This window comes from Bidens hawaiensis, unplaced genomic scaffold, assembly GCF_021521415.1.
Source record: "Bidens hawaiensis isolate Kalapana, Puna unplaced genomic scaffold, B.hawaiensis_p1.1 tig00010384_1, whole genome shotgun sequence".
NCBI lineage: Eukaryota > Viridiplantae > Streptophyta > Magnoliopsida > Asterales > Asteraceae > Bidens > Bidens hawaiensis.
The window spans coordinates 648,128-661,611 of NW_027491789.1; the positions used below are offsets into that span (position 1 = coordinate 648,128).

The 13,484-nt window shown below is 34.6% G+C and overlaps 1 pseudogene; it reads right to left on the minus strand.

The window, feature by feature from the left end:
- Positions 1-2,935: 2,935 nt before the first annotated feature.
- LOC143535025 (uncharacterized) lies at positions 2,936-5,950 on the minus strand (annotated as a pseudogene).
- Positions 5,951-13,484: the final 7,534 nt, after the last annotated feature.

The window sequence follows — 13,484 nt, forward strand, 5'->3', positions numbered from 1 at the left end:
TAATTAACTCAGATATTTAGAACTGCGTTTATGAGTAAATCCAACACGAAAGTAGGGCTACCGGCAACGGGGCCTTACACAAGTATTCAATTAAAATGGCTTAACCTTTTTTTCTATATTTCTAAGTTTACTTAAGTTTTATTTGGGCGGGAGTGGCATGCCACATAGACAAGGTGTGGAACACCACTCGTGGAGGCGAGTGAGGGCACGCTGAAGCTAGCAACAACGCGGTGGTGAGGGTGAGTGTGGATCAAACAATATAAAACCTCGACACCTCATTCCTCTTTTAAAAAAATTAACGAAAATGAAGCACTTGTGAGACCGTTATACACCTTAGGCTATCTGTAATGGTTTAAGTCCCGTGACTAAATAAGTTGACAACGCTAATTGACACGCCCTTAGGATTTATTTCTTTTATTTTATTTTTTTGCATGATATACACATGGGAGGGACAAACCACTAGTGTGGGTATAGATTTTCACTTTTTAATTTTCTTAGCCAATAAAATTTTCATTTTTTTTTCTTAGCCAAAAAAATTGTTACGTTAAGTTCTTAAAACTCAAAGTGGTTTTTAAAAGAAATCAATCATATATATATATATAGTATATATATATATATATGATTGATTTCTTTTGAGAACCACTTTAAGTTTTAAGAACTCGAAAGAACTCAACTTAACAATTTTTTTTATTGAACTTTTTTTACACATATGTAACATATAAGTGTAAGTAACATAAAAAAATTACAGTATCTTTCTGCACACCGAATCAACTTTTTACACATGTGTAACTATTTAACTTGTGTAATCATAAAAAAATGTTTATTCTCTCCTCTTCTGATTCATTTTTATATTAAATTTAGTTTCAGTCAGATAGTCACATATTTTATACTCATTTAATTAAATGTGTGATGCATATTGAGTTCTTAAAGTTTTTACAACTCATTAAGTTTTCAAATTATCCTTCCTTATATATATATATATATATATATATATATATATTAATTTCAGTGTGAAATTATTACACTCTTTAGTGGTTCTAGTTAGTCAAAGTCCTCATAGAGTGAAAAGTGAAACCACTCATGCCTGAATGACATTGAAATGCCATCACTTTTCACTTACAAGGGTGAAATCATTACACATAGCCTTCATTGCTCAAATGTTGTGAAATTTTTAAACATTTAAGTAATTTAAAAAAGTGATCTAAGTGAAATATATATCAACTTTTGTTACAATTTAGTGATTCTTTTTCAATTGACTTAAAATGACAATAGTGATTCAAAAAGCTTACCAACAGCCGGGCTTAGAACACCATTAAAATTATTGCCACTTAGTCCGGGCATTTGAAGAGATTTGAGCTGGAAAAGTTGAGGATGAATCGGACCATGAAAACGATTCATATCTAACCATAGTTTGTTCAAATTTCGAAGAGACCTTAGTTCAGTTGATAGTTCCCCCTCTAGATTGTTACCACTGAGATCAAGAACTTGAAGAGATTCGAGTTTGAAAAGCTGAGAAGGAATCGGACCTTGTAAATAATCAGCACCTAACATTAGCTGATTATTGGTGATGGTGGTGAGGGTGGATTTGAAGTGAAGAAGTGCTTGTTTTTGATGGGTTGGAAAAGAGAATGATGGGATTGGAATACAAATGAGTATGAATAAGATTGATAATATTAGCAGTGGTGTACTTACAATGGTGGCCATGATGATGGTTTATGTTTGATTCATTTGCACCAGCAAAGTTCATTATGTATAGCGAATGAGAACGTGTGGGGTTGCATTTCTTTGTTTTTCTTGAATCGGGAGTAATAATATTTAGTTGGTTTGTTTGTTTAGTCAAAGAAATGGATATTATGGTTCATTCTGTTTATAAATTTGGTACAATTTTTTAAACCACTTGAATAAACTTCTTTTAAGCCCACTAAATGATTCCTAAGCCCAATGAACCGTCCATTTTTAATTAGTAAGAGATGACATATGTGCTATTGTTTTCATAATGATCCAACTCAGCCATAATGGTCATTTGCCCACCAACTAAAATCTTTCCGGTTAATTTGTTGTTGCTCACATCTAAAAGTGTGAGTTGGCCAAGTTTTTTTACTAATGATTGAGGAATCAAAACGGTGATTTCATTGTTGGACAAATCCAAGCATTCTATGTTCTCTAGATTGCCGAAAGAAACTGGGATTTGCCCTGAAATCATGGTGTGTGATACATCAAGATGTTTTATGGCTTTGAGATTGCCCAACGATGGCGGGATCTCACCAAATATTATGTTGTGAGACAAATCCAAGAAAATATGGCTGTCAACAAAACGATTTTGTAGGTCTTGCAAAGATTTCTTCCAATTCAATATCAAGTCACGATATTCAAAAAATGTGTCGGTGGCGTAAATGGAATGTGATTAAGAAATAGAACTTGAAATGTTTGGGGTCTTGATTATTATTGATATGTTTCCTATCTCTTGTTGAATACTTCCGGTTACGTTGTTCTGGGAAAGATCAAGAATTCTAATGGAAGTAAGGTTGGAGATACTGGTAGGGATATATCCTTGAAGGGAATTATTTCTAAGGATAATAACTTTAAGAGTTTGGATTTGTGGGAAAGTATCATGTAAGTTTTCTGAAATATTGTTTTTATAAATGCCAAGAAATCTCAGGCTGACCAGCTTGGTCAAATTACAAGGCAGTTTGCCGGAAAACCCGTTCTCACCTAAACTAAGTTTTGATAAAGAAATAGATACATGGCTTGAAGCTTATTTTGTTTATTATGAAAACTGCATATGAGAAAACAAGTACAGACGCTTAAATAGAAGAATAATAAACGAGCAACTCATACGACACGTACATCATCTGAAAAAAATAGATGACAATATTTATTCGAAATGAAAAGACTAACATGCATCTCACATGAACAAGAATTTGAATTATCCTTGATAACTTTCACCAGACCTTGAAGAGCCGAAGAAAATCAAGAACGTGGCCCATGACCAAAGTTGATGAGAAGAACCCAACTGGATAACCAACCCAAATCCCTTCCCATAAAAACCATGACTGTTTCTCGTCTCTTTCTTTGGGCTGTGGGATATCCTCAGGACATGGAATCCTAATCTGTATACCGCATAGTCCATTGTTGTTTTCATAATAATTCAACTCATTCATAGTGGACATTTGTCCACCAAATGTAATTTTACCTGTCAGCCTATTGTTGCTCACATCTAGAATAGCGAGTTGGCTAAGCTTCACTAGTGATTGCGGAATGGAACCTGATATTTCATTGTGCGACAACTCTAAGCTTTCTATGTTATTTAGATCAACAAAAGACGCTGGAATGTGCCCGGATATCATGTTGTGTGAAACATCGAGCAGTTTTAGGGCTTTGAGATTTCCTAAACCTGAAGGAATTTCGTTAGATATTTTGTTGTGTGACAAATCCAACAAAAAATAGGTGTTAAGATCACGAATTGGTAGGCCACGAAAATATTTCTTCCAATTCACATACAAGTCTCGAGGCCCACGACTTAAAGTGGACATAATAATGGAATGGGAAATTCGAAATTCTATTGGCATGTTCAGAGTCTCGATCATTCCCGAAAGGTTTGCTATCTCTCTTGGAATACCCCCAGTTAGTTTGTTATGGGAGATATCAAGAATTCGTAGAGAAGTGAGGCTGGAGATATTGCTAGGAATATATCCCTCAAGGGAATTGTTTCTTAGGACAAGAATTTCAATAGTTGGGATTTGAGGGAGAGAATCGTGTAAATTTCATGTAATTTTGTTATCATGAATATCAAGAAGGTTAAGGTTAACCAATCTAGTCCAATTCCAAGGCAGATTTCCAGAAAATTGATTCCCACCTAAATAAAGTATTTGGATTAATTTCGGAAAGTTTGTGGGGATCTTACCATAGAAATTGTTGTTTGACAAATCTAGGGTAGTCAACTGAGATTTCTCTCCCCATACAGGAAAATTATCACCTGTAAATCTATTTTGGGACAAATCTAGAACCGTTATTGTGTCAATTCTTGAGATGGACATTGGAATCTGTCCTTAAAATTTATTTTCTGACAATACAAGAATATAGATCCTTTTGGCGTTGCCTATATTTTTTGGTAATTTCCCAGAAAAGTTGTTCCGAGACAAATCAAGACAAAATAATTGCATGGATTCAAATAGCACTGAAGGGATTGATCCACTAAGGTAGTTATCAGACATGAGTATTACTTCAAGGTTCATCTCAGCGAGCCAATTTGGAAATCTTCCTTCAAGTTTATTCCCGCTCATATCAAGATAATCTAAATCTTTATGTGATGAAATCCACTTTGGAATTTGACCTGAAATTCCACAATAAGGCACAGATATCTGGATTAAACTACATGTTGGAACAATTTTAGCTTTGTTATTCCAGATCAAGTTGTCTTCTTTTCCACTGATGAAGAGTGTACTCAGAGTTGTGATATTGAATAACCAAGTTGGAATTTCTCCCTTGAGCATGTTGTCGTTAAGCCGAAGGATTTTTAACTTGCTCAAGTTTTGTATCGATGAAGGTATTGGACCTATAAACTTGTTGTGGCTGACGTCAAGAGCAAACAAGTTGGAGAGTTTTCCAATGGAGCTTGGAATTAGCATGGAGAAAGAATTTTCAGACAAATCTAGCGACTCTAGATTCTTGAGGTTTACAATTGAAAACGGGATTCCGCCAGAAAATAGATTTCGTTGCAAGGAGAATGCCATTAACTTTGTTAATTTCCCAATCTCCTCTGGGATTTTTCCAGAAAGAAAATCAGTGTTCAAAAAAAATGATTCAAGATTTTGAAGCTTACCTACTTCAGGGCTTAAAACCCCATTGAAAATATTATCACTTAGATCAAGATCTTGAAGAGATTTGAGTTCGAAAAGTTGAGGAGGAATGGGGCCATGGAAACTATTGTTATTTAACCATAGGGTCGTCAAATTCCGAAGAGACCCTAGTTCGGGTCCTAGTTTCCCCTTTAGATTGTTATTGCTTAGATCAAGGCTTTGAAGAGATTTGAGTTTGAAAAGTTGAGGAGGAATCCGACCATGGAAACGATTGCTGCTTAAACATAGGGACGTCAAATTCCCAAAAGACCCTAGCTCAGGCTTTAGTTCCCCCTCAAGATTATTATAACTAAGACGAAGATCTTGAAGAGATGTGAGTTCATAAAATTGAGGAGGAATCATACCATGGAAACTATTGTCATTTAACCACAGTGTAGTCAATTTTCGGAAAGAGCCGAATTCTGAGTCCTAGTTTCCCCTCGAGATAATTATGACTCAAATCCAGAACTCGTAGAGATATGAGATCGAAAAGTTGAGAAGGAATCTGACCCTCAAAATAATTCAGACTAAAATTCAGTGTATCCAGTCTCTGAAAAGACCCAATTTCAGGTCCTAGTTTCCCCTTGAGAACATTGTAGCTCAAGTCCAAGTAGCGTAAATTCATCAACAAAAAAGGTTGGCTGGGGATGGAGCCGTTGAACCAGTTGTCGTGCATGTCAAGATGAACCAGATTGGTGAGATTAACAAATCCATCTCCAGGGATCTCTCCGTGCAAATAATTGTAGGAGATATCAAGTACCTTCAATGACTTGATACTAAAAATTGGAGCCAAGATATCACAAAATACAGAAAATGCAGGAGCGGGATTAATATCAGGAAGCGGTACGACTAAGCCATCAAGGTGGAGCCTGGTGATAGTCTTGTTTCCAGTGCAATAAACACGCTCCCATGAGCAACAATCGGAAGTCGGATTCCATGATTTTAGTTGTATTGGATGAAAAAGTGGAATTGGTGATGGTGCTAATGGTGGATTTGAAGTGAAGAAGTGCTTTCTTTTGATTGGATGGACAAGAGAGTGATTGGATTGGAATGGAATTGAGTATGAACAAGATTAATAACATTAGCATTGGTGAGCTTATGGTGGTGGCCATGGTAGTTTTGTTTGGTTCTTTCTTTGATTCAATAATTGTACCACCAACGATGATTACATATACGGAATGAGATGTGGGGTTGTTTTTCTGTCTTTTTCTCTAACCAAATAATATAAATTTATTTTAATTCGAGTCAATTGGTAATGAAAAATTCTAAACAATCATACTTACGTTCACAATATAACTAAAAACATTGGAATTATAACGGCGGTCGTCTATTGGGTTATGCCCTCACTCAAAACATTGTTTATCAAATTCTTTGATTTTTGTTTGCAAACAAAAGTTTGAAATCCGAAATTTGGGTTTCCTATTTTGGTTCTCTTTCTCTCTCTGTTTTTTTTTTCTAAATTACTGAAGCGACTTGTATGTTTCGATATCTTAAAATGGAGTAGCCAGTCGCCACAACTTTGTACGGCTCTCTCTATCCACTTTAACATGTCGTAAATGCGAGCCTTAATTAATGAATAGTAATACCTTAAGTCACATACCAAGACAAAATATATTCATGCTACATTTAGTTTTTATTTTAGGAAACGTTCGATCCAAGAAAAGACGATGATAATAATAACAATACAATTTCAAGGTTTACGAACGATAAATATGATCAAGCAATATTCATCCACTCCAAAGCTGTAGGTCCCGTGACCGGATCAAACAACACAACAAACTAAGTACTAGTCGTTCTTGGATCAACCTCATAACTAGTTGGCGGAAACAACTAGCTAGACCGAGATCTCGGATCTTGTGGTGGAGCCATGGGAGCCGAAAGTTAGGAAGAGTGGGTGAGGTAGAGAGAGTTTAAGAGTTGAACAATATGTTTTGTGAAAGGGTTTATTCACAATGGTTGGTTATGGAGAAATGGGTTAAGTGACCCTTTATATTGGGTCCCCATTTCTCCAACAATTACATTTTGTCCTAACAAAATAAGCGTACTGAGGTACGTAATACACCGACTCTAAGCAAATATAAATATAAAGACATACGCAATCCTAAAACTAATATAGAATATTGGCCCTATAATCTCCCTCTAGGATTGTGTATGTCCAGAAACCTTCAACAAGTTCCTTGCTTCGTCTTTATTTCTTGAAATCTAGTAGTTATCTTGATCCAAGAGCTTGAACGAGATTGGATCTTGACAATTCTTTATTTTCCGATCTTGAAGACTTGAGCTTCAATCTTATTTCCTGGGAAGGATCGGCAGCAGCAAATTTTAGAAACATCAGATAAGGGAGGCTCGACATCTAATTTTCCTTTGTTGACTTTCTTATGCCGACTTGTTTCTTTGCTTTGTCTTCTGACTGATCTTCAGACATGATCAACTCCTTTTCAGGTTTAACCACCAACTGTCACGTTCTCGTTTTCTTTTAAGCGCTTCAGCATCTGCAACTTCAGTGTCTACAGCCCAGGACACTTGATCTTAATCTACATGTCCATGTACAGCTGCACAAAACTTAGAGCGAATAAGATTCGTTCATAGACCCTCTTGAGGGTCAAAGAAGAATTTTCTTTTTCCAAATATTCCCTCTCAACTTGTAAATGATTTATATAAGTCTCATGTTTCCAACGAACCTTTCATGAACGACCTTAACAACAAAACACATGATTTTGGATAAAACAAAGATTTAACAAACTATGTACGAACACATAAAACTTTAAATCTTTTTGAAATTTTCATATATTATAATATTTCGAATATATATATATACACACATAATATTTTAAAGTTGAAACATAAAATAAAACAAGAAAAAGGGAAAAGATATGAGTAAAGATGAATTTAATATTATATAACAATAATATTTACATAATTTTCTAATCAGTTTAATATTTTTACGAGAAATATCACAACATGGAATCACATTGTCTATAATATCCTAGATCACACTTCTATTTGGATATTATTATGCCAAGAACCCAAATTCGATTGTAGATATTTTGGTCCATTTTAAACTTAACAAGTATTTTGATTTCATCGTGATACGTTAAGGTATTAATTAGGCACAATACTTGTGTGGTCCCCTGTTAATCCGACATGTTACAAACTCCATCATACCTCGGGCATACTTTGTGTTCATCAGTATCACCCCGAATTGACTCTGACCCCTAATGATTGATCAAAACATTTTGAGCTTCTATAGACTTTTTACAAACTTTTCTTTCAAACAATATGTAAAGGTTGAACCATGGACTTACGCCTTCTATAGCCTTGTTGACTTATGCCTTCATATAAAGTGTTTATGTCTTACTTGTTTGCCCCACATTACGTGGTTCTAATATACCTCTTTTTGTTTGATAAAATTATCAACATTTTTGTTGTTGATTTTGAATACTTTTTGAGTATTTTGCAGTTTTTCTGCTTTTTCAATAATTTTTGATATTTTTCAAAATTTGAAGCTAAAGCAAGAAATAATTTTTCATTGTGACCAATCACTAACGGGCTCGTGTATGACTGACTATTATGATTTTTTCCTTCATTGATATGACTTATTTGGAGTCGGCAACCGCTTCATAAGAGTGTAACCACTAGCATATGCAGATGTATAAGTTTATATCACTATGATACTTACTCATTTGTCAAGCCTATCTATACATCAATCAATGATCTTGTTGGCTTTTGATCTACTATTTTCATGTGCTAGGATCACCTAAGATAATTTTCTATCATTTTTCAAAGTTCGGATCAATTTCTCAAAATTTTCTGATATTTTAATATTATCCGACTCCCTCTAGACAGGAGCTCCCTCTAAATAAGAGAATATCTTTGATACCTTTTCAGATTTTCTTAACATAATAGAATTAAATAATAAAATATATAATATTTTTGTCAAGTCAAATGACTTAATTTTCTATTTTTCTTTAAAGCAAAAGTGAAAATCTTTTTGGTGAGTTAAAGTTAACTCCTTTTCTCCCTCTAAAATTGTGACATATTTAAAAAATATTTACAATTTTATATACAAAAAGATAGATAAATTGTTTTAATCAAAATTAAACGATGGCTTTAGTGAAAAGGTCAACAAAGCTGTTGTCAGATGGACTATCCTAAGCATGCATTATCACATCATATAACAAAGTTGAAGAAATTCAAACCGAAGCCCAGCAGCTGACGCTGGATCCATCACTTGAGAAGCGCTCAACAAGTTGTGGTTGATCCATTTGAGCAAGGTTGGCATTGTTGAAGCACAAAGTATGAAACATTTCCCATTCCCTGAAGTTTGTCATCCCATGTCGCTTATGAAAGACTCGAATCCGCCATCGAATGGTTTAGCATCAAATAGCAAGGGTTCGTCTCCCATCATATGTCGGGTGCAATCACTATCTAAGTACCAAATACTCTTGATAGTCCTCCTTGATTGACCCTACATGCACTAAGCGTTTAAATAGACATGGGTTCCCGAGACTTAGTTGTCTCGGGAAAGTTGACCATAAATCGACAAAACTTAATTTTATTTCTTGAAAACAATTTATTTCTTGGCGACTCATCGCTTGAAGAATAGTCCTTAGGAATCCAAGCACAAGCTTGTTCCTTGGTTTTGAAGATTTTGGACTTTTGTTTTCTAAATTTTAAAACTGTTTTTGGTGAATCATTAGATTTTTTCGTCATAGGATCCTTTTTGATTTTATCCTTTTTAGTTCTCCAAAAAGGTTTTCTCTTGTGTTTTACTTTATTGACTTTGGATCTCACATCCATTTCACTGGCTTCACTATCAGATTGATCAGTCCTTGAATCTGGGCTACTAAAAGCACCTTTTAGGGACTGACTAAGCCGCCTTTGAATATCAAGTTGTTGCTTGAACCAGTGCTTGCAATGTCTTGCAAAGTGAGAAGAATGACCACAAACAAAACAACATTTTCTTTTAGGAGCACTATAGAACTCATCAGAACTATAAAATGGTTGGTGTGGTGGGAAAGGTGATCCATGGAAAGGAACATGATTATAAAACACATTTAATGATTGACCCCGATAATCAAAAACATTAGTGTAGAAAGAGTTAACATAATCTTGTGGATAATTACCATAGTAGCTATTATCAAATTGATTGTACAGTTGAGGTTGATAATATTGATTAGTAGATTGATAAAAATTGTTTCTATGAGGTGGGACATATTTACCAGATGTATTTGCCTTTTCCTTTTCAAAACAATTTTCATTAACTTTGGTTTCCTCAACTTTACAACTATTTGGCAAACAACTAGGTAAGTTAGTATTCATATGTACCTTTTCATGCACGTTTCTATCAACAATGGTTTCATCAAAAATAGTTTCACAGTCACTATCAAAAATGGAAACATCATTTTCATTTTTAAGATTCGAGCCAACATGAACACTCTCATCAGATACATCATTGTTCAAAATGTTTTTGGAATCAATATTATCTCCACAACCATTGTTTGTTTCCACACACCCCTTTTCTTCTACACAACCTGCTACAGAAGATGAACTACTATTAGGACTAACTGAAGGAACAACTGAATCAACAGTCTTTGGAGCAGCAGGAACAAATGTCTTTGATATGGGCACATGACCAATACCATAGACCATTTCTTCCTATGGTGGTGAGTTAAAACTAAAGTGAGGAAGAATAGTATAGTTATCATTGATAGGAGGTGGAACTGCAGAACTATCATAGCCGATTCCTAACTTTACTCTTAATCCCATTTGTGCCCCAATTAGTGTATTCAGTTTTTCAGATGATAACTCAAAGTTTTCTATGGAAATTTTCCTTTGGGTTAATTCAATCTCTAATTTAACAATCTTAGCGTTTAGTTCAATTACATGATTTTCATGACGTTTGGCTAAATTAGTAGCAATGGTAACTTTTTCCCTAAGATTTTTCATATCATTACCATGAGTTTTAATCCTAGTAGCGTATATCTTTTTAGCTTTCTTAAGTTCATCATTCTGACACTTAATGCTACGAATTTGTTCTAAAATTTTAGCATTATGGTTTCTATAGTGCAGGACTTTATCAATACATTCTTGTGTGCAAAGTTTGTGTACCTCGGGAATGCGAGAGGCAGTAGTAGGAATCCCATAAGTGGAGCTAGACGAGGTGTTTGCTCGACTACTTCCACATGCAGCACACTCGGGGATGATAGGACTTGCTTGAATGCTCACACCCGCAACATTTGTCTCACCTTTATTTTCTTTTGACTTATTGTTTATTCGAAGGTTGGCATCCATTGATTCAAAAGACTTGATGGTAGAAGTCAACTCTGAGAGTGTTAAGGTATCTAGGTTTGTCGTTCTTCTGATGGTAATCACATTGCTATATGATGTGCTAAAAGTAGTCAATTAATTATTAACTAAAATTATACTAATCTAGACACTAAGTAATACTCTAGACCCTTAAACTTAACTTAAACTACTAACAGGCAAGTGAACCGGTCGACTCTAGTACAGCTAAGTAAGTCCGGATATCGAACCCACGAGAATCTTTAAATTATGAAACTAGCAAATTAGACTCAATTACAAGACACGGCTATTTATTAATAATATTTGAGGGGGATTTTAAAATTAATTATTAAAACTAATTAAAACAAACCCTAATTAATAAAATAATAATAAAACATAATCATTACTTTAAACTATATAATTAATTAAATAAACTTAAACTCAATTACTTTAACTAAAGAAAACAATTAAGAAAACTCGGATTGATTCAGATGATGAAAATAACTACCCAGGCCAGAATCCTCAAAGTTACGGTTATTAATTTAAATGGAAAAACGCAAGTTATGGAACCGGGATCATAAAATAGACCCTTGACAGAACACCCGAACAGGACCCTTGAACTTCAAGAAGACACCTATGGATTTCTAACAAGTTTTAAGGCTCACAAGTTTTATATTAAACTTCCTTATGGTTATTTAATCGCTTATGTCTAAGTATCTTTTATGACGAAAACCTACCTTACAGCGCGGAATTCAAAATATAGCAAAGCAGACTCAATTAATTTAATAGACTAAGCTGACAATCAAACATAGATGGACTCCTTACGAAGAACTAAATCTAGCAATCCCGACAAGCAAATATCTATCAACAACCTATCACCTTACAGCTTTCTAGGCTGGCAGTTCAGTTTTATCTATTTACTTGATTTTATTGTTTCTATTATTTTAATCGATATTAATCACAAACTAGTCAAAAACACACAGTAAATGACCTAACAAAACCTTATCCAATGAAACAATCAACAAGGGCAATGTGAAACAATAAATTCAAGTAAACAAAACCAAGCAATCATATGCATTAATCAAATCAAACTCAACCGCTTACTTAGAACATAAAATCCATAACGAAACGAAAATCCAAATAAAAATCAAACCGAACTAAGGTTCATCACGACCTAGGTAGTCTATGAAATTTAGCCTAGCATCATAAAGTCTAAATCAACCAAAAAATAATAACGAAAACATGGTGAAAGTATAAGAAACGAAGGATTAAAGGCGATAAAACCCGTAAACTCGAACGTGAACGTATAAGTCTTCACCGGCTGTCCTCTTGCCTTCAAAATCACCACGAGACTCGAAAATATGCTCCAAGAAGTCCCAAAATCGGCTGGTGGCTTAAGGTTGTGTCAGGTTTAAGTTAAATGCGTTTAAATAGCGAAAACTAGGCCCGACAAGAAGCAAAAACGAAATAATTTTAGCCCAGATGTGCCTAGGCGCCGCGCCTAGGCATTTTAGCCTTTCCCCTAGGCGCGGCGTGCTCTTCTATGGGGCCGGTCAGACCGGCCCGGTGTGACCGGTTCTCTGTCTGGTTCCTTCCTGATGCGTTCCGGTTCTCCGTTTCAGCTCGTTTTTCGCCCTTTTTAATCACGATCAAATCCCGAAACCTACGAAATATAAAAACGTTAGTAGTATACAAATCTCAACTAAAAACGAACAAAAACTATTAAAATATTAATTAAAATATACAAGGGAAACATATATATTTAGCATTATATCACTATACCATGCGTAAGGCAATGAATCCAACAACTTCATGTTGATCTCAGACTACCCAGGGATGATACCGACACTACTCAATTTAGTAACGAGTGACTCAAATCTGTTAATGAGAGAGGCAACCGATTCTCCTTGAGTATGTTTAAACATGTTGAATTCTTCTTTTAAAATGTCTTTTTGGCCTTCCCATATTCAGACTTCCTCCAAGCTCAAAATTGTAAGACATTTTTTTTAATGGAAGACTAAGTAAAAATAAAAAAAAGTTTTTTTTAACGGGTCAAAGTCAATGGTCAACATGTCAAAGTCAATATTCAAAGTCAACGATCAACTGGTCAAAGTCAACAGTCAATTGGTCAACCCTTTTCTCAAAGATCAAACACTCTTGAAACAAAAATTGCTCAAAAGCTAAGTCTAAAGTATTCCAATAACAATTGTATTCAAATGGATATTGTATTCAAATAACAATTGTATTCAAATGAACAGTTGTATTCAAATGGACAATTATATTCAAATAACAATTGTATTCAAATGGAAATTGTATTCAAATAACAGTTGTATTCAAATGAACAATTGTATTCAAATGATG